The sequence below is a fragment of the Monodon monoceros genome, unplaced genomic scaffold (assembly GCF_005190385.1).
Source record: "Monodon monoceros isolate NGI ecotype Baffin Bay Population unplaced genomic scaffold, NGI_Narwhal_1 Super_Scaffold_11, whole genome shotgun sequence".
Lineage (NCBI taxonomy): Eukaryota > Metazoa > Chordata > Mammalia > Artiodactyla > Monodontidae > Monodon > Monodon monoceros.
In genome coordinates, this window is record NW_021703767.1 from 70,340,773 (window position 1) to 70,361,491 (window position 20,719).

Sequence of the window (20,719 nt, forward strand, 5' to 3'; positions counted from 1 at the left end):
CACACACACACACACACACACACACACACACACACACACACACACACGCATATTCTGTTACTGGGGAGGAAAAGTGGTCCTGATATACAGTGCCTCTGGGTACTTGGCAGAAACAAATGTGAATTCTCTCTAGATAAACATACCTTTAATCCAATTTTATTATTTACTGATAAAATCCTAGGGAATAAGAGATCACAGTAAAAAAAAAAAAAATCACAAAATAAACAAGAAAAAGGCATCTGTAGGCAAAAGTCAGCAAACTAGACAAGCAAAGACTTCAACTACTAGAATTATCAGACAAAGAATGTAAGTAAATAAAACTCCATGAAAAGAAATAAGAAGAAATTGAAAATGAGAGAAAAAGAGACTATACATAATGGCCAAAATATATGAAAGAAATCTGAATGGAAATTCTAGAATTGAAAAAATAATAATAATTAAAATTAGGAAACTTAACATTAGATACGGCTGAAAAGAGAATTAAGAATTACAAGACAGATGACAAGAGAATGCTGAGATGATATGAAAATACAGAAACTACGAAAAAGAGGTGAAGAGACAAGGAAGATAGAGTGAGAAAGTCCAACATATATCTAATTGGAGTTCTAGGAGGGGAAATGAGAAAAAGGAGAAACGGCTATATTCAAAAAGGTAATGGCGGATTTCCCTGGTGGTGCAGTGGCTAAGAATCCGCCTGCCAATGCAGGGCACATGGGTTCAAGCCCTGGTCCAGGAAGATCCCACATGCCACAGAGCAACTAAGCCCGTGCACCACAACTACTGAGCCTGTGCTCTAGACCCCACGAGCCACAACTACTGAAGCCTGCAAGCCACAACTACTGAGCCTGCGTACCACAACTACTGAAGCCCACGTGCCTAGAGCCCGTGCTCCGCAACAAGAGAAGCCACCACAATGGGAAGCCCAAGCACCACAACGAAGAGTAGCCCCCTGCTCGCCGCAACTAAAGTCCACACGCAGCAATGAAGACCCAACACAGCCAAAAATAAATAAAATTAAATTTAAAAAAAAAAGGAAGAAAACAAGACAGCAAATCCTGGATAACAATAGCACATAAGTTGGAAGGGGATGATCAGAATCATGTTGTATTGGAGAAGGTAACTTTAAGCTCTGTCAAAAATGCACTTTAAAGTTCCTCAAGCTGACCCTAAAGAATAAAAGTGGTAGAGCTTGGAATGATAGAAAATTTCCACTGAGAGAAATCAATGAACATGCCTAAAACCAAAACCAAAAAAAAACAAAAAACAAAAACAATAAACAGTAACATAAGCATGTTATTTAGAGATATGGACATAATTCCTAAAAGAATCAGTTGAAAGGGCTGAAAGTGGGAAGCAGAAAATGACAATGGTAGGAGTGGTCAGGGTTTTTATAATAGCCTTATAAACATATTTGATCTTTAAAGCATGCATAAGTTTGATAAAAATAAAAATTAAATTTTACAAGACAAGCCCCTGATGTCACTGGCCTGGGATTCCAAAAGAACAGTATCCCACTGCCCCCTGTTTAGCTCTGGATGTGCCTCTACTCCTTTGATTGCGTATGAACTGTTCCTCAGAAAAGGGATTAACAAACCACGCAGGATGGGGCAGGCAGCACCCCAGGCCACACTCTCTGCCGTTCAAGGTCTTGTTTGACTGTGAACATCAAGTGCTTTACACCATTCCAGGCTGTATCTCAGGAAGAACAATGAGTCAAACGCTAAAATATTTACTTTAGTCCAAGGACGAGTCCTTGCAGAAGCCCTGAGTTGTTTAGGGCTCCTGTGGTTAAACTTTTGTTTGTGGTGTGGCTCCCTGTTCAGCACAGGTGTAAACCCTGAGTGGGAGAGCAATTCAGAGTAAAGTGCACAGGACTGGACAGGGACCTACCACATGCAGGGGAAGGTATCAGGGAACCTGCTCTTCCTCTTTGTGGAGAAGAGAAATTGGCCCTCGAGAAAGAAGGTATGCCTCAGGCTGCGGAGCCTGGGCCAGCTGGGCAGTGAAGAGAAGAGGCTGTGTGCCACCAGACACTCAGGGGCAGCCTTGGGGGTTAGGAAGGGGCGTCCCGAGGCTCAGGAGAGGCTGGCACTCCTCACCTCATCCATCCCTCTCCCCAGGGGGTCAGAGGCGATTGCTCAAGCCCCACTCACATCCTGTGGCAACTGAGCTACACCGACCAGCCTCATACTGGAGTTTAGATGTCCCAATTTCCCAGGTGTCTTTTGAGCTGGAAATACCATCCTTCCCTCTGCACTCAGCTCCCTGTGTCAGGCCATCACTTTCCCTTGTACCATGAATGGAGATTAAATTAACAAGAGAGTTTTACTGCTTTGCCTGTTTGTTTGTTTTTTTTTTCCCAAGTTGACAACTTCCACTTCTGTAATGTCTTAATGTTCCAAAACATCTGTTTGTGAACCAACAGCATCAGGGGTGCTAGCACGGCCCAGGAGTAGGATTTCCTACTTAGCAGCTGCTACAGTCAACTCCTCGCCACCCACCCCATGATTTGGGGTTTTTCAGCTTGCATTGCTCCTGAGCAGCGTAGTGGGTGTTTGCGGGGAGTGTGCCGTCATCCAAAGAGGCAATTTCTTCCCTGTGGCCCGGCCGCCCCCATGCAGCACCATCTACCGCTGTGCGGCCCCATGTCAAATGCCGCCAGCTACACTCTCGCTTCTGGGGCACAGTGTTGAAGCACAAGCGCTTTATTTTCGTTTCCCTCCATTTAGATTCAGATCTCCCTACCCAGTGCTAAGTGTTTTCACCTGTGTTATCTCATTTGCTGCACGTGACAGCTGGTCAAGTAGGTGTCATGGCACATGGAGAGACTGAGGGGCAGAAAGATGGATTGTTCAAGGTCACAGGCTCAACAGCAGAGAGAAAAGAATCTGAACCCAGGTCCCCTTCCATCACACCCCCACTTATTCGGTGACATGGGGCCTCCAAGGCACTAACCAATGAGCAGGGCCAAAGAAAGTCTCACCAGCCTCCAAACTTCAGCCTTAAACCCCACTGCACTCCCTGTTTCTAAGAGGAACGAGATGGTGCCTATCACGTGGGCTTTGGAATCGGACAGACTTGGCTTGACGGCAGCTGCATGTTATTAGCTGGAAGACGGAGCAAGAGGACTTCTAAATTAGCTTCTAACTCAGAGATGAATTTCACGGGTAATGAAAAGAATGATAACAAAGAAGTAGTGCCTGGCTGGAGAATGAATTTATGGGAGAAGAAAAGCCTGTTTTCAAAATATGAAGTTTGGGCTGATGTTATAACTTCGAGGTGGAAATGTGTGACGGGCAGTTAAGATGTGGGCTATTGATTAGGAGGAAGGACAAAGAGGTGGCAGATGAAGGGGAAAGTAGGGGTCAAGGACTGAATTGAGGGGAAAACTTGAATTTGGCGGGAGGACAAGAGCCAGTGAAAGACACACGGATGACAAGGGAAGGACAGGATGACATTAAAAGTAGGAGTCAGGAAGGCTGTGCATGCAGAGATACAGCAGAGAGAGGCCATGGACACCAGGCCTGCAAAAAGTCCAGAGATGAGTCAATCAAAGTCCCCAGGACTTTCCCGAGTGTCGCTCGGAAGATGGAAGATGGTCAGATGGCTAGGGGTTGAGGTTCACGAGGGAGAGGTTCTGGAAGGTAAGACACTGACCCCTAGCTGTGGAATTCCCCATTCCTGTCCCCCCACCCCTTGGAGCTTTCCTGGGATCCTCAACTTGGGAAACACTCTTCAGAGTGCTGTGGAGCTGGGTGCCTTGAATCTGCACGGTTGTATCTTAGAACTATGATAGCAGGTTTCTTTGTAATTTTAAAAGATTTTCCTGAAATTCAACGGCTCACACAGGGAGGGAAGAAAAGAGACTTTAAAAAGATAGAGACTGTAACCCCCCCCCGCCCCTTTCTTTTTAATCCCTTTGGTGTGATGGATGTGGAAACCACAAGAGGAGGAGGATACTGTTCACAGGAACTTTAAGGGAGAAGGAAATTAGGCTCCTATTCTCAGAGATGAACTTAAGAAATCCCACACGTTCACAATCTGCAAAGCACTTTTTACAGGATAATTTCGGGGGGGGGCTAAGTTATCCTGTTAGATCCTGACATTCTGAGTGGCAGGTCGGATAGGAATTCTTGCACCATTTTATAGAAGAAAAAACTGACTGAGGCTCAGTACTGAGGTCACTTGCCCAGAATAACCCAGAAAATAAGTGGCAGAGCAGAGACTAGAGGTCAGCTCTTTCATTCCAGTATCTTTCCTAATTAACACACCCACATGGACACCAGTATGGACCAAGAGGGAAGCTCAGCCAGCCCTTCCCAAACTAATGTATGGTGTGTGTGGCCTGCTTCACTAGCTAGCACCCACAGGGCTTTGCATCATTCATTCTGGGCAGAATTGAGAAATCGGCTGGGTAGTCTGTGGTGCCCCCATCCCTCTCCAGAGGCGACCTCTGTCCTTAGGGACCCCAGCAACCAACTACTCTGACCCTCACATGACAGGACTGGGGCCCAAAGGGGTAGTAACAGTTCCAAATCCACAATGTGGTCAGTGAGTGGCATTTACAAATTTTTTTAAATGTTCACTTTCACACTCATTAGGATAGCTATTATCGCAAAAGTGAAAAATAAGAAGTGTTAGCAAGGATGCGGAGAAATTGGAACCTTAGTGCTTTGCTGGTGGGAATATAAAATGATGCAGTTACTGTGGAAAACATTTTGGTGGTTCCTCAAAACCTGAGACATAGAATTACCAGATGTTCCGGCAGTTCCACTGCTAGGCATATATACAAAAGAACTGACAGCAGGGAATCAGATACTTGTATACCCACGTTCATAGCAGCATTATTCACAATAGCCAAAAGGTGGAAGCAACCCAAGTGCCCGTCAACGGGTAGATGGATAAACAAAATGTGGTATATGCATACAATGGAATATTATTCAGCCTTACAAGGGAAGGAAATTCCGACACATGTTACAACATGGGTGAACCTTGAAAACATTATGGTAAGTGAAATGAGCCAAACGCAAAAGGAAAAATATTACATTAAGTCCACTTATCTGAGGTACCTAGAATAGGTAAAGTCATAGAGACAGAAAGTAGAATAGAGGTTAGCAGGGGCTGGAGGGAGGGAGGAATGGGGAATTATTACTTAATGAGTTTCTATTTGGAAAATGAAAACTTTCTGGAAATGGGTGGTGGTGATGCTTGTATAACATTGTGAACGTAATCAATGCCAGTGAATTGTACACTTAAAGTGGTAAAAATGGTAAATGTTACGTTACATATATTTTACCACAATAAAAAATGCATATATTTACTGAGCATCAACCACACACAAGACATGGTAGAATCTGCTCCAAGGAGCTTCCTGCTTCCAAGAGAGCTGAACCACGGAAATAAATCCCTGTGGTGCTGCTGGAGTGTAGGAAGTGGCCCAGCAAGGCAGAGGGGGCGCCCGGGGAATCTGGAAGGCGCAGGGCTAAGACCAGAATCCCATCCTCCCTTCCCCAGCTGCCGCCCCCTCCTCCAAACACCCCCGGCCTTCCATAGCAGAGCCCTCGTGGCCTCACTGTCTGCACCCCAGGAATCCTCCAAATGAGGGGGATTTCAGGCCAGATGGCCAGCGGCAGGATATTTTGGGGCAGGCAGGAACCTTGGGCGCTTGGGGGGAGGGTGGCTGCAATCTCACCAGAAAGGCAGCCGCCTACTCAGCTCGGCCACTCTGGGCAGTGTTTTGAAACGCTGCTGCGGATGTAATGATTCTGGGTGGAGGACATTTAGGAGCCAAATGAGTTTGTGTGAACAAAAGACTCAGCTCTCGATCTGGACTGTCCAGGGCTCTCGGGGAGTTTCGTTTCCTTCCTTGTTCTTACCCTGAAAGGAGCGGCCCCAAGAAAAAACATACACATTGAGAAGTGTTTGGACTTAAACTCCGATGATGTGATTTTTAAAAAGATTCCCCTGGAACAGCCCCTCGTAATGAAAAGCATGAAGTTTACAAGGCACATTATCCTCCCCTCCCCGTGAGAGAGTCAGCTTTTGTCCGGATGCCCATCCTCCAGGACAAAAGGCTGAGCCTTGACCCAGAGTCGGCTGACCTGGAGCCCCTGGGTCTGGGGTCAGGCTTCCAGAAAGGGAATCACCCCTGAGGGGGCCTCAGGGGCACTAAGGAAAGAGGCTGCCTATCCAGGCAGGAATGAAAGATGGACCTTGGTATGACCTCATGCTCCTTGCTTTAAAAATAATTCTATAGGTTTAAGGGGAAAAAAAAGACCTTGAGAAACAGACCTAGGGTCAAAGGTCAGAAGATTCCCATTCAATTAAATAAGTAAACAAAAAGGCTTTCTGTGGGGGGCCTATACCTTGTGCCTCGGTTTTCTTTGCCCCTCTTACCCTCTGAAAAATAAACACCCATGGAGGGGCTGAAGAAGAGGCTCCTTAGCAAAGAGGCAGTTTTGAGAAAGAGGCCGAAGCAAGCAGCGCCAGAGGTGAAGGTCGGGGTTGGGGGTGGGAGCCCGGGGAGCCAGCCTCCCTGCCTCCCGCGAGGTCACCCTGACATTCGCTCACACCCAAAGAGGAAGCCTGGTGGCAGGGCTCCACCAAAGGAGGCCTGCCAGGTTAGTGAAACAATAAAGAGGCAAGGAAAACATCCTGGTTCCGAGGAGGAAGGGGGAGAGGCGTGGGAAGGGGGCAGGAAGCGCCGCTACCGGGGCGGCGGGCGAACTGAGCCAGACGCCGGTGCCTTTACACGTTCTGGGGTCCATTTACCCCACTGACTTGTGAGAAGTGGCCCAGGACTTTAAGGACACCAGAGAAGCATCATTTGTCTGGAAAGTTTACAGCATTAGAAAATGTACACATTGGACCAATGTTGAGGCCTGGACTGGGGAAGGGGAGGAAGGTGGTCGCCAAGGTCACTGCCTCTCAAGGGACGGGGGACGGGCTCAGCGTGGGAACGCCAGGAGCCCGCAGGGGTTTAAGTAAAATCTATTTCAGAAGATACATTAAAGGTTTACTGATAGCCTTTTAAAATTAAGATTGGGAAACATGACACTCGATTCAAACATAACCAATATTTAAAAAATCAAGTTGTATGCCATAGCCAGTGAAGAAAAAAGATAAAATAGAGGGAGAAGAAAGGAAGGGGGCTGAAAAGAGAAATAAAACAAAAGGGGGAAACTTACAGAGGGAGGGAGAAATAAAGCTAGGGAGAGTGTTTTTTAAAAAGATGCCCACCAGAGTAGGGTAATGATTGGCTATTATTATGGCAGCCCAAATGAGGGGAGCACTTGCTCCCTGCAGGCACGTGCTCAGCATTTCACCGTCCCCGTTAATCCTCTTGGCAATCCTGGGAGGTAGGCACCACTATTATCCCTATTTTCTGGTAAGGACACTGAGGTATAGTGAGATAAGTAAATTGGCCAAGGTTGCACAGCAAACAGTAGTGCTTGGTATCAACCCAGGTCTGTCTGACTCCAAAGATCAATTTAAAAAGACAGAAATAAAGAATGAAGGATAGGAAAGGAAGGAGCAAAACAAAGACAGCTTCTGAAAGGGAAACAGGAAAGGGCTGAGGAGGACCTCCTGGTGTGCTTCCAGGATGACCTCCAAGGGACTCCGGGGTCCACACTGCGGCTTCACAACCCAAATGGGGTGACACACCTTGACAGCCTAGGTCACCCACTGTCCAAATGGAATTATGTGTACTTAATTCCATCTGATTAACAAGTGATGGGATTTAGGAGGAGGAAGGAAGAAAGGGAGGAAGTGAGGATGGGAGGTAAGAAGGGAGGGAAGAGTCCACACTTATTACCTGTGAGTGAGAAAAGGCAATGAGACGAAGATGATGGAGGTTTTGAATGTGCAATGGAGAGATTAACAGGACCATTATCAGGCAAAGGGTGGTCGGGTCTAGGGGAGGAAAGGGAGACATGCCTGCGTTTATAACCGCTATCTGTGCTGTTGAAAGTGAAGCAGGATAAACGAATGTGTCAATGTCTGACTGGTGGCTGAAGGCTTGGAACTGGGTTTCTGCAGAGAAGAAAGAGGAGGATCTCCCCCTCAGAGAAAACAGGTGAAGCCCTGCTGTCTTCCTTCCATGCCTTCCTTCCTGCAGTCCTCCCACCTAGAGTGCCCTGCTTCCTTCCCCTTGGCCTTCTGGCGAAATCTGACTCATTTCTCACACCCAGCTCAGAGGCCACCACCTCCAGGAAGCCTTCCCAGAGACAACTCTCTCCCTCAACACTACTGTTTTACCTTGTTATACAATTATAACTTACACGATCCCATTTCTCTGTCCCTTTTGAGAGACTGTGGCTCACAGGAGATGCTCAATAAATGTTCACTTCACTGAGTTGGAGGGAGAAGGCCAAGGGCAGAGCTGTGAGGAACATCCCATTTGGTGGGAGGGGCAGAGATGGGAAGGAGCTATTTAGCCAGTGCCAGCTGAGAGGACAAAGAGAAGGAGGCTTGAAAAAGGCCACTGAGATTTCCTAGAATGTTCTCCCACTTTCTTCTCACCTCCTGCATCTACCTTCTCCATAAAGCCCCACCTCACTTAGAGTAATGATACTGCCCGATGTGTTCCAGGGGAGCATTAATGACTAACCCATACACAGCACATGCATGTTTACAAAGCTCGTCCATGTGGATTGATTCATTTCACCCCTACAACAACACCGTGAGGTGGACACAACTGGTATTATCCTCTCCATTTTACAGATATGGAAGTTGGCTCAGAGATGAAACAGCTTGCCCAAGGTCACAGTCAGTTCATTGTATTATAACTCATTACTTGCTATGTCTACATTTAAACGTGTTTTCACAGTCATAATTATATCTGCTTCTCCTCAAAAGCCTCGTTAAGGAAGCAGAATAGACATTATCATCTTCATTTTTAACATAAGGAAAGGAAGACCCAGGATGTTAGGCAGCTGCCCAGTGCCACATACCTAGAAAGCAAAGGAGTTAAGAGCATAAGTCCTCTGACCCCGTCAGAGCCCTTGAGCCACCACTGGCATCTGTCTTCCCAGCTCTGCCAGTGGCATTCCATTACCACAAGGCACAACTATACTATAAATAATTCCTAGCAAACCACAAGAATTCACCTACCCAGTGAGTCTGCTCCCCTTCAAGGAGGTCCCATCAAGACCACACTTATTCCAACAATGCTGTCATTGCTCGAGCTGTTTTCTAAAAATCTCTGATTTTCAATAGAGCCTGCAGAATATTATTCTCTTGACTCTCCTGGATAACGACAATTTTTTCATCCCTTGATACGGCGTTTAGATTATTTTGGACACAGACACAAATTCAAAGCCCAATCTAGTGACTGATGAAGGCGATCAAGATGAGTGAACCCATTTTGGATCCCGGAGGAGATTTAACTGCAAAACTTCAGCAGTGAGTCACTTGTGCCCCACGCACTGGTTCTAAAGGTAGCTCCCAACTCCTTCAAACACTTTGGAGGCATGTCAATAACCTCCAAAGGTTCTGACCTGGAGGGGAACACTCATTGGCCATAGAGGTCTAACTATGACTGATTTTCAAAGGCTTATTATTTTGGAGTCACATATACCTCATATTCTGTTTTTGTTGAATACTAATTGCTTCATGTGTGTTAACTGGGTCTCCTCAGATGATTATAGGCAAGGGCTGTGGCACTGAGTTTTTCTGACTTCAAATCTTGCTCTTTTCTCTGAAGCTAAGGAGAGAGAGAGTTCTAGAAGACCACAGGTGAAGTTGGCAGGGGTCCAGGGTGAGAGCGGACTAGGTAATAGAGGTCCTTGGAAGGTGGCCTTGAGCCCTTTGCATTCAGAACTTGTCCCCTGGCCAATGAGCCTGGAGGTGAAGGGTGCGTTGTCACCAATACAATGGTCAGTATTAATAGACATTGGTTTCAGGAGAGTCGTTGTGGCCAGTATTTATAGAGCTCTCCTGCCCAGGCACCTCGCAATCTGCTCCACAGGGGATTACGACACTATATTCCCTGAGCAGGGGCATATTAATAGCCCATTTGACAGATGAGAACCTGAAGGTGCAGAGAGGCTGAATAACCTACCAGGGTCCCACAGCTGGCCAGTGGCACTGTTAGGATTTGGACTGAGGCTATCTGACCCCCCAGCCAGGACCTCCCCAGGTCTGTGACTGCAAAGCCAGGAGGCCTCTCATCCACACCCGGCAAAAGATGATCCCAGAAAGGCTCACCCATGGCATCAACAAACGTCCTGGTGGCCCCAGAGGCTACAGGAGTGACACTCATCCCCACATTGAAGCTGCTTCCATCTCCTCCTACCACCCGGGGAAGGAAAATGGAGTGGTTATCAATACTAGCCTAACATATGGTAATCACTAGTCACGACCTTGCCCAAAGAACAAAAATCCCACCAGATTACAACCGGGTGTCCCTCTTCCGTATCCTTGCAACTCCTTCCTCCAATGCGACCGCCTCAGTTCAGACGCCCAGGATGGCGCAGGGCCAGCTGGAGAGCTTGACCTTGGCCTCTGCCCTCTTCTCGTCACCCGTCTTCCTCCCTGGTCTTCGTCTCCCAACTTATCAAAGACATCGAGCACAAACTTGTCAAACTTATCAAATCCATCTCCTTGCCTCCAGCAGCCCAGCTCCCTCCCAGCCCAGAGAGGCGGGGCCTGCTGTTATTCAGGGTCTCCAGTGAGTTGAGAGACTCCCCTCCAGCGCCCCCAGCAACTCCAGGAACTGGGAACACAGAGCCTTGCCTGCTTCCTACACCATCCGACCTCCCAGCTTTCCTCACACTCACATGGCATGAAGTTCACGTACCCCAAACCAAAATATAGCTCAAAAACAATGTGTGCATTTTGTATAGCCTTGCCGGCTCCTTAAGAGATCTTGTACCAGGAGCCCTCGACCACGCGGTGGTGCAGGTGCTTCTGCAGTAGTACTCGGGCAGTGGTGGCCGCAGGCTGGACAGGGCCTGTGCTGGGCGCTAGGGCACCAAGTGGGATAAGATCTACTGCTTCCTCCCAAGGAGCTGCAGGTCTAGTGGGCTCACAAGTGCACGTTCAGAGCCACCGCGCGGCCCTTCCCTGTCCCTCACACAGGCTCCGAAAGCTCCTGGACCTCAAGCTGGGGAGCCTGGTGTTGAACCTCCTCACATTTTATGCCAGCATCAGGGAAGTCGAGAGGTGTTCACAGGATAAAGATGGGCCCTCTCAGAAAGGGAGCTTTTAGCATGGGATGGACCATCATTTCATAAAGAAATGGAGGCCCGGAGGGAAGTGATAGGCCCAAAGTCACATGGTGACTAAATGGCAGAGCTAAAACTTGACCCCGGACCTTTTGGACCAGTTTTCACCTCTAGCCACTCCAGTTGCTGGAGCACCATTTCTACCCCCAACTACAGCTCTGTCACTGTGATGGTTGTGAAACTGCTTCACCGGTTTCTAGAACCTTTCCAGGAATACCTATGTCTATGAGCTGCAGCCATCACATCATTCGTTGGATGCATCTGGATTTGTCAGATAATCTCCCAATCTAAGGGGACCTCACATCTTGCATCGCACCCTGAACAAAGAATCCAAAAATTTCTGAGCACAAAGTGAAATTACTGACTCCGGCTGGGAATCAACCAGGGTAGATGGGGCAAAAGAGTGAGAGCCCTAAAACGAAATGGAGAGTCTTCTTTTTCCTCCTTATTTTGGACATAAGCCTATCATTTAATGAATAAAGATGGATCTTCTAAGGTCCTTTCTAATCCTGAGGATGTAGGATTTTCTGAACGTAAAGAGAATTCTCAAAGCGCTCTTATAGACCCCAAACAAAACACTAATTTTGCCCAGTACTCCACAATTTAAGGGATCAATTATTGCCAGTGAAATGACTCTAATTTAGAAAGATGCAAAGTCCCTGTGGCATTCTCTTGCCCCATCCCCAATTCTGTATCCTAGTTCCTTCTAAAATACTGTATTTCCCTTCCGCCTGGTCACTTAGCCAAGGCACTGTGCTAGGCTACCTCCCTTCCCAGATGCAGGCTCCCTGGACACCGCGTGGTGGACAGCTTGCCAGCCTGTTCTGGAGGGACCCGCTTCCCTCAGCAGCGTCCACCAAACTTCCTGCTTGTCAGATGCCCTGCACAGTCAGTCACCCACAGAAACATCTTCTCCTCAACTTGCTGGTGAAAGTATAATCTGGTACGATTTAAAGGCGCCATTTGGTAGTACTGCCAAGGATCTTAAAATTGTCCACATCCAGGAATTAACATTCAGCAAATAATCAGATATAAAAATACAAAAATCTTTGCACAAAGATACTTAGTCACAGCATTATTTATGACAATGAAAAACTGAAAACAGTCTACATATCCAATAAAGAAATAGCTAGAAAAAAGTGACCATAGACTGGAATAATATCTATTCTGGAAATTCATACGGCTATACACATGGATTGATATGTAGAGAGATAAATGGATAGACATAGTTAGATAACTTTATATTCCATGTAAATGAGAAATAATAACAATTGCTAATATTTTAATACACTTCTAGTAGTTGGAATATGGGTGATAAGTTATTTGTTGCTTTTACTTCTCTATAACTTCCAAATGTTATATGATAAACATATATTAACTCTTATAATCAGGAAAAAAGAGAAACATTTAAAAAGGAAAGACAACCATGCAGCTTGGAAGTACCGAATGCTAGCACTTTATCCTGAGCCTAAGTTAAAAATGGCACCTCACGGCCTCACTGTTGACTGACGGCAAGCCAGGCATCTCTGGCCTGAGGGCCCCTGCTGTGGCAGGGGAAACAAACGTCAGGGAGGAGGGGCCCCTGCCTGATGAGGGAGAAGCATCCTCACCCTCTGACAGCTCCTGGGCGAACAAGGGAAGCGGGAACACAAGAAGCAAAAGGCGAACACTCCCGAAACATGCATCCAAACCCTTGTCTCCAGAGATCCCGCCACAGCAGCTCCCCAGCCACAGACCCCGACCACACCACACCCCACAGCAAGGATGCAGGGGCTCCACCAGCAGCCCCTCTGCCCTCTCCCTCCCCTGGAGAAGACTGTCCAGTCCACTGTCCTACTGCACTGGGGGGTAAAGCAGGAGGGAGGTGTTGGCTTACCAACCCTGTGTTTTGCTGATCCAGGAATGTGAGGACAGCTCTGTCACAGAGACAGTACTGCAAGCATGCATCCCTCTTCCCACCTCCCACTCTCACACGTGAAGCAATCGTTTATTCCACAAATCCATGAGTATTTACAACGTGTCAGGCCCTCAACTAGCCCTGGCTTCCCACAGTCTATTCTCCACATCACTCCTCTGCTTAACACCCCTCCTGGGGCCTAGAAGACGGTCTGCCCTCCTCACCGCCTTCTCCTGGTCCCACACGACCCAGTCACCGCAGCCTTCCTCCTCTCCATCCTGAAACATGCAAGTTCACTCCAGCCTTGGGGCATTTGCACTGGCTGCTCCCTCTGCCGGCAAGGCTGGTTCCACTAGCGCCCGGGGACACCCTGTGCCTCGTCTCCAGGACAGGAAGGAGCTGGGCATGTAGAAACAACATTCTGGTGGGTTAGGACGGGAGTGGAGTGAGAAGAGGCCAGAGAGCTAGCAGGCTCAGACCTGCTGACCTTGTGTGATTTTATCTCAGCACAACGGCAAAGCCGTCGGAGGGTGTTCAGTCCAAGAGTGAGGTGACCTGAATTACATTTTAAGAAGCACACTCTGGCTCCTGTGAGCCTGAAGTAGAGGGAGAGCATGAGTGGATGCAGAGAGAACAGAAAAGAGCAGAGGAGATGAAGAGGGCAGATTCGGGATATATTCTGGAAACAGAAGCAACTGGAGTAACCACACACACACACACACACACACACGCACACACGCGCGCGCACACACACACAAAGATGTAGAGGGTGAGGACAAAAAGCATGGAGGGTGGCTTTTAGGCTTCTCCTTTAAGTAACTAGGTGGATGGTGTTGCCAACTCCTGACACGGGAGGATCCGGGAGTCAACAATGGGTTTGGGGGTGGGAATCAAGGGTTCTAGGTCTCTGACTTTTTTCCTCTTTCACATCACTGTTAAACTTTGCCCAGGGAGACCAACGTCTGCCGTCTCCCACACAGTAAACAGGCTTCTTCCTGCTCTCCTAAAGGCTCCCACAAGTTCTCAGGATGAAAGCCAGGGGCCTGCCCTCAGCCTCATTCTCCCCATCCCCCTCTTCCTTTCAACTGGGACAGTACGCAGATGAGACAAGACCCAGCAGATACACCTTAGCTTACCCGTTCCTTCACAGGCCATCGCCTTTTTTTCAACATGTTTATTGGAGTATAATTGCTTTACAATGGTGTGTTAGTTTCTGCTGTATAACAAAGTGAATCATCTATACATATACATCCATCCCCATTCTCCTCCCTCTTAAGCCTCCCTCCCACCCTCCCTATCCCACCCCTCTAGGCGGTCACAAAGCACCGAGCTGATCTCCCTGTGCCATGCGGCTGCTTCCCACTAGCTATCTATTTGACATTTGGTAGTGTATATATGTCAGTGCTGCTCTCTCACTTCGTCCCAGCGTACCCTTCCCCCTCCCCGCGTCCTCAAGTCCATTCTCTACGTCGGCGTCTTTATTCCTGTCCTGCCCCTAGGACCGTTGCCTCTTATGCATACACTGTGCACTAACTCTAATAACCTGCCCGCCCACAGCCAGCTGCCAGGCCCTCACGGCCCCCTCAGGCCGGCCTGACCCCTTGCCCGGCACTGCTTCTTCCTCACCATCTATGCTGGATGTTCTCCACCCGGTCAGAGCTGGCTGCCTCTTCTCCCGTGATGTTCCCTGCTGCTGGGGCTCACCCTCCAGGCTGAATCAGCCCTGACCTTGTCCGAGTTCAGTTCTGCATTCTCAACTGGCCAAGGAAGGCTTCACTGGGACAGGCTGCAGTGTTTATGGTGAAGGCACCTCAACTGGCGCAAACCAGCTCCTCTCCATCCACCACGCCCCCATTACGCCTGCAGCCAGGCGGTCACCGGGTCCTCCTGCCTGGACCCTTGCATCGCTCCCTTTCAATTTCCACTCCCCTACATTCTCGTCCTGCCCTGTTTTCACCCTTTTCCTCCCAGGGTGTCGATATACTGCCCACCAGCACTCTAATATCTCTGAAATTACTGCTGGGCTGTAGTAAGGGCAGATCTGTATGTGATTCATCCATGAGGCTCCAGCACCAAGCACAATGAACACTGAACAAGAAAACGATACTGCTCCTTTCTCACGAGCCCTCAGGGGCTCCTCAACGCGCATGAGACAAACACTGACGCCTTCCCAATCTGACCCAATCCTCCTTTCTAGTCCCGTCTAATGACTCCAGTTATGCTGGAGCCTAACTGGTCTCCCCAAGTCCTCTCCCCCCAACTTCCTGGCTGTTAACCTGCATTTAAAACATCTTGAGCGTTTCAATATTTGGGATTTTGCTGATGTCCATACCCGCCTCTCTGTCTATCCACATCCAAGCAACTCTTTCCTTCTCCCCAACGTGTCTCCCTGGGCTGCCGGCCCCATCCGTCTCTCCATCTTTGCGTGCTGCAGCCCATCTCCATCCACACCATTCCTTGGGTCAGTATGATCTCGTGACACTTGTTCATCGATGAATCACTCGTGCATCATCATTTCACTTTTTAGACATTTGGATCTCGTGCTCCAACAAGACTGCATGTTCCCTGGGAGCACGGCAGACTTGCACCTCACCCTCCCTGTCACCTGGCACAGCTCCTCACACAGAGAAAGAGCTCTGTACATATTTTCTGATTTACAGATCAGTCAAACGTGATGCAGACTGAGTCACGTACCACACTCCAACAAAAGAAGAGAGAGAAGACAGGACAGAAACATCTTCGTTTCTATCTGCTCGAGATGCACGATGAGTGGGTAGAAGAGGGCATAGAAGATAAAAAGGAAACAATTTTACAGCCTCTGAATAGGGAACCATTTGACGTCTCCTCCTACTGAATAAGTACTCATAACACTTCCTCAGAATACCAGCCCTGTTCCCAGGAGAGCCCATTGAGAACATCACCAATTCATTTCAGTTTGGTTGCTAATGAATGTAGCTACCTCTGGCATCAATAACCTTATGGATTGGCATAGAAACAGGGCGTAATTCACAATCTCCAAATAAAATACCATCTTACACATGTAGAAAGACTTGCAGTCCCATCTTCGTTTATAAGATCTCTCCTCTGCAGGTTGTCCCCACTACTACTGCCACCTCCTCATTCTGTCTCTCACCCCAATCCTACAGTCCTTACTCTTGAAAAAAGGGCAAGAGCAAGGATCTGAGGAAGAGAGGAAGAAGAACGATGCACTGGAGAGGATCTTAGAGATCTAGGCAACTCTCACCCCATTTAACCCATGAGAAAACCGAGGCTGCATGATACTGTGGAATGAGCAAACGGATTTGGTCAAATCGATTTAAATTCCTCCTCCTCCGTTTACCGTCTGATCTAACATCACCAGGCTTCAGTTCCCACGACTGTAAAAGGGCAGTGATATCCCTCACAGGGTTGTCTTGAGGGTTAAATGGGACGAGGAATAAGTTTCAACCACACAGGTGCTCAAAGGCTAGAAGTCAAAGAGGGAGCAAAACTGATCTCCCCTGTTGCTTCCTTCCTTAGGATTCTTGAAGGGGGGCACATTTATTGCAGCTGAAACCTCCCGTTCACACAAAAGGGGGTGGGGACAGAGGGCAGCCACTGAAGGAGGCAATAAGGGCTCAGAAACTTCAACTGCCATCTGTGCTTTGCTTTCTCTCTGAGCAGCTCTGAGACAACAGGCCAATTCTGAGCACACCGTTTTCAGCCAGCTGGGCAGGGCTGCTGGAAGGCAGAGGGGATCACTGGGAGGGCAGAGGCTCCTTCCCCAGCTGTCCAGGACTAGGGGTGCAGTAACTGGCTAGCTGGGCAGCAAACACCTTTCATTTTCACCCTACCCACACCATTCAGCTCTCCGGCAGGAAACAGCTGTTCAGCATTTGCAAGCATGAAGTTAAAAGGACGTGGCTTTTAAACACACACGGGCCAGGATGAGTCCCTTTCCCCACATCCCTCCTTCTATTTGGGGCACCCTCCATCAAAGCAAGAGGGCTTCTCAGAAATCGCCACCACCACCGCCGCCAGCCTCGGCCAGGACGTGCCCGGAGGAAAGCTCCCTCTCGTGCCAGGGGGCTGCCTCCTGTTCGGCCCAGGTCTTCACTGCACTGTGTAAGGGTTCCCCCTCAGCTAAAGCTAAATGACAAGTCGGCCCACAAAGTTACAGCAACTCAGGGGACAGCTATGTAACAGCCCAGAAGGGGCTGGGCTCACGGCGCTTCCTTTACTCCAGGGAGCTGCATTTTTCTCAGATTATTATTCCTTGGTCTGGCTGCTCAGCTCGTTAGCGTCATTTCCCCTTTGGGTGGGAAAGTGCTTTCCTTCTGCACTGATTTTCATTATGACTTAGGCCTCCTCTTCCCCACCCCCGCGCTCATCTGCGGATCTCAGAGCGAAAGCGTGGACTGTGAAGTACGAAAGTCAAAGCGTATCCACTTAAGCACTCAGAACTGTGGCTCACAAACCCTGAGGTGTTAAAAACAAAAACAGCAAGAAAAAGGAAACCTCGAGGACTTGGCATCCTCTCTACCGCCACTGGCTGAAACACCAGCAACAAGTTTAGCTTAACTGCCCGCGGGTGACAGGTGGGTGCAAAAGCTTAACAAAGGCCAAACAAAGGGGGGCAGTGCTGCCATCCAGGGACTTGAGGTCTAAGGCAGGCAAACAACCCACAGACAGAACGCAAGCACGGTTACTCAACAGTGAGAACCTTGAACCCTGCCAGGAGCTTAAGGGGCTAGAAATGGCCCCAGGGAAGAAAAGGACATTCTCTGGTCCCTGCTGTTGACATCATATTTGGAAGCCCAGGCCATGAGGACCAAGCACTGACCACCAGCATCTCTGCAACACAAGGGGCTACAGGCAGTTTCCGCAATGATCAAACGAAGCACCTTATTTGTTAAGACTCAGGGCTCATAACCAGCAGCAGCAAGCAGCTCCCCAAACATTAAAAGATTGGTGCAGAGCCTGGGTGACCATCTGTCAGGGGTGCTGAGAGGGCAGATAAGCACATGGGACGCTGTGTGGACCAGAGGGCTTCCGGAGGCCCCCGCAGTGTTGAGACTTGGCTGCCTTGGGAAATAACTGATTGCACCTTGTGATACAGGGTGGCCGATCAAAAAGGGTCCAGAGAAAATCTCAGAGGTTATTAGGAAACATGGACTCCCTGAAATCACTTGATGCTGACTTTCTTGTTCATTGTTTCTTTTTCCCTCTAAGTGACGTTATGCGGGCCACCACCAGAAAAGCAGCACAGGTCCTGCCTGAATCCTAAGCCATGTTGGTAGCTTCCAGAAGTTTTCAACAGGTAGTCAATTTCCTCTTTTCTCATCTCACCTTCCTAACATCCTACCTGAGATCTCGCCTTGGCTCAGGTGAAGTGCAGACACTCCTTGGGTGGTGTCTGTGCACAGTGTGGGGGAGGGGGTGGTGGTCCCAGGGGAGATCCTCTTAGGTAAGAGAAGTTTTGGACAACCCCAGCTCCTGCCTACCTGCGCTCTGGGACTCTCAAGTGCATTCCTCCAGAGACTCACGCACCTGAAACCTCCATTGCTCTCACCTCCCCTAATGAATCTCTGTAACCGGGAAGGTTGCAAAGCCAAGATTAGCAGTTACCTGCCACACCTGTGAGGAAGTGTGGCTCACATATGGCGTTGGGGGGGAGAGGGGTGTCTGTGACCAGCAAGGGAGATCAGCCCCAACTCTTACCTGCTGAGTCCCTAAGCCAACTGCCTCCACTGTCTCTCTGCCTGTGACACCTAGCTGTGATGTGTGGGGATTCTCAGCCACAAGAGAAGGAGGGAGACTCCTGTACCAGCCTCATCCAGCCAGGCCCCCCGCAAGTCAGCAGCACTCCCACCCCTCCACTAACAAGATCAGGCCCTACAGCTAAGGAAGCCTGACTTCCAGCCAGAGAAACTGCTTTTAGCTCCTGAGATGGCCTCAGTCCCCTGCACTCCACTTCCCATCTAGAAGATGCACAAGTGTCTGTACAGTATCCTTTGGTTACTCTTGTAGTGTGAGAAAGCCAGGAAATATTGTCTTTTATGTTTTTGATTCCTTCCTGTGGAACTTAAAATGATGGATGTTGTAAGTCACCTAGAGTTGCAGTCATGGTGACTGTTTCTCTCGTAGGTCTGGAAGCTTCTTTCCCCTCTCTCTTCCCTTACAGTTCCTCAGTGTCTCAATCTTGTGCCAGTGAGGGAGAAGTTCACGAGGACAAGGCATTTGCAATGACGGGATTACTACTGACTGTGGAATTGAGTTTTTACTGGAGGAGCTGATGGTTTTTTTTTTTTAAAGCTTTTTTCTTATTTAATTAGAGGAAGCATCCCTAGGTGCAACGAAGCAAGCTAATTCCTATCCCAGAAAGTTTGTGTGATATGAGAGACTTAAATGAAGTATCCATTAGAAAGATGAAATCTTCTCAGCCTTCACCGAAACTCCAAGACAATACCTACTGTTTCAAGCGACCTGGCTTCTCCGGACGACCCGCGAGAACGTATGCCTTGTGTCACTCACAGGAAGGCAGTGGCTCACACCACCGCATTGCTGGCTTTGTTCAAAGCACTTTCCACTTATTTTTACTTTCATTTTGTCACATCATCACCAGGAGGCTGGGAAGAGCAGGGATCATTACTTCCATTTCACAGATGGACAGACTGAGATCAAAAGAGGTGACATCCCCAAGGTCACAATGGTGTTACGGTTGGAATTCCACTCAGTCCTTAGCATTTCTTGCAGACCCAAAGAAGGAATTGAATAAAAAGGTCCGGAGGAGAGAGGGCAGGTCCCTCTGAGTCGACAGGCGGGGGCTGTGCATGGAGCCCCAGCTCACGGGGAAAGGAAAGGGGAGGAAAGGCTCGGGGACAGCCCTGTGGCAGCGTCTGCCTTGCTGGGCTTCACCTTGGAGCCCCATCTCCACACAGTTCCTGGAGTCTCTCTGCTTTAGAGAGAGCCAGCAGAGTGTTTGGTTTCCAACTACATCCTTTGTCCTTTACAAATATCCTCAGGGCTAGAACCCTTTAAAAAAAATCAGTTATTTAAATTTGAAAGTCAGGCTCTGTACCAGAAGAGGCCTATTTCTGTATCTGTAGGAGAAGAATGGGATTGGGGAATGGACCCGTCGGACGTTATCACCTCCGAAGTGGGAGAGGTGCTTTCTAAAGGTGTAGATTTTTTAAAAATTTATTTCTTTTAAGGTAGGTGTATACGGGGTCCGGGGTACACCATGGGAGATAAGTTTTCTTCCAAGGGGATGGGGGGGAGAACAGGATGGTCACACCCCCAAGTCCAGCCACCCGCGAAAGCGGCTAGGAAACCGCTCTCCCAGCTCGCTGCCCTCCCGCCCGGCCCCCCCGCGCTGGGTCCCAGCGCGCCCCGGGGAAGCGGAGCCCCCTCCGGGGTCGAGCGGCGCCGGGGCCTAGGGCGGGGGATGCGGCCCCGGGCGCGCCCACGCCCCCAGCCCGAGGCTCGCGCTGCGCCAGTCTCCGGCTCTCACTCACCCGCGCTCCTGCCTCCGGGGGCCCGGCCCGAGGGTCCCAGCCGCGTCGCGGCGCCCGGCGCAGGGGTCGTCTGGCGGTGGCCGGGGGGCGCGGGCCCG

The 20,719-nt window shown here is 49.0% G+C and overlaps 1 protein-coding gene across 4 annotated transcripts in view; it reads right to left on the bottom strand.

The window, feature by feature from the left end:
- The window catches only part of HEG1 (heart development protein with EGF like domains 1), a 123,791-nt gene extending 103,078 nt beyond the window's left edge, over positions 1-20,713 (bottom strand). For all 4 annotated transcript variants that reach the window (XR_003792278.1, XM_029213843.1, XM_029213842.1 and 1 more), the window contains exon 1: positions 20,622-20,713. The gene's annotated coding sequence lies outside the window, so the exon portion shown is untranslated. The remainder of the gene's footprint in view (positions 1-20,621) is intronic.
- Between the last annotated feature and the right edge of the window lie 6 nt (positions 20,714-20,719).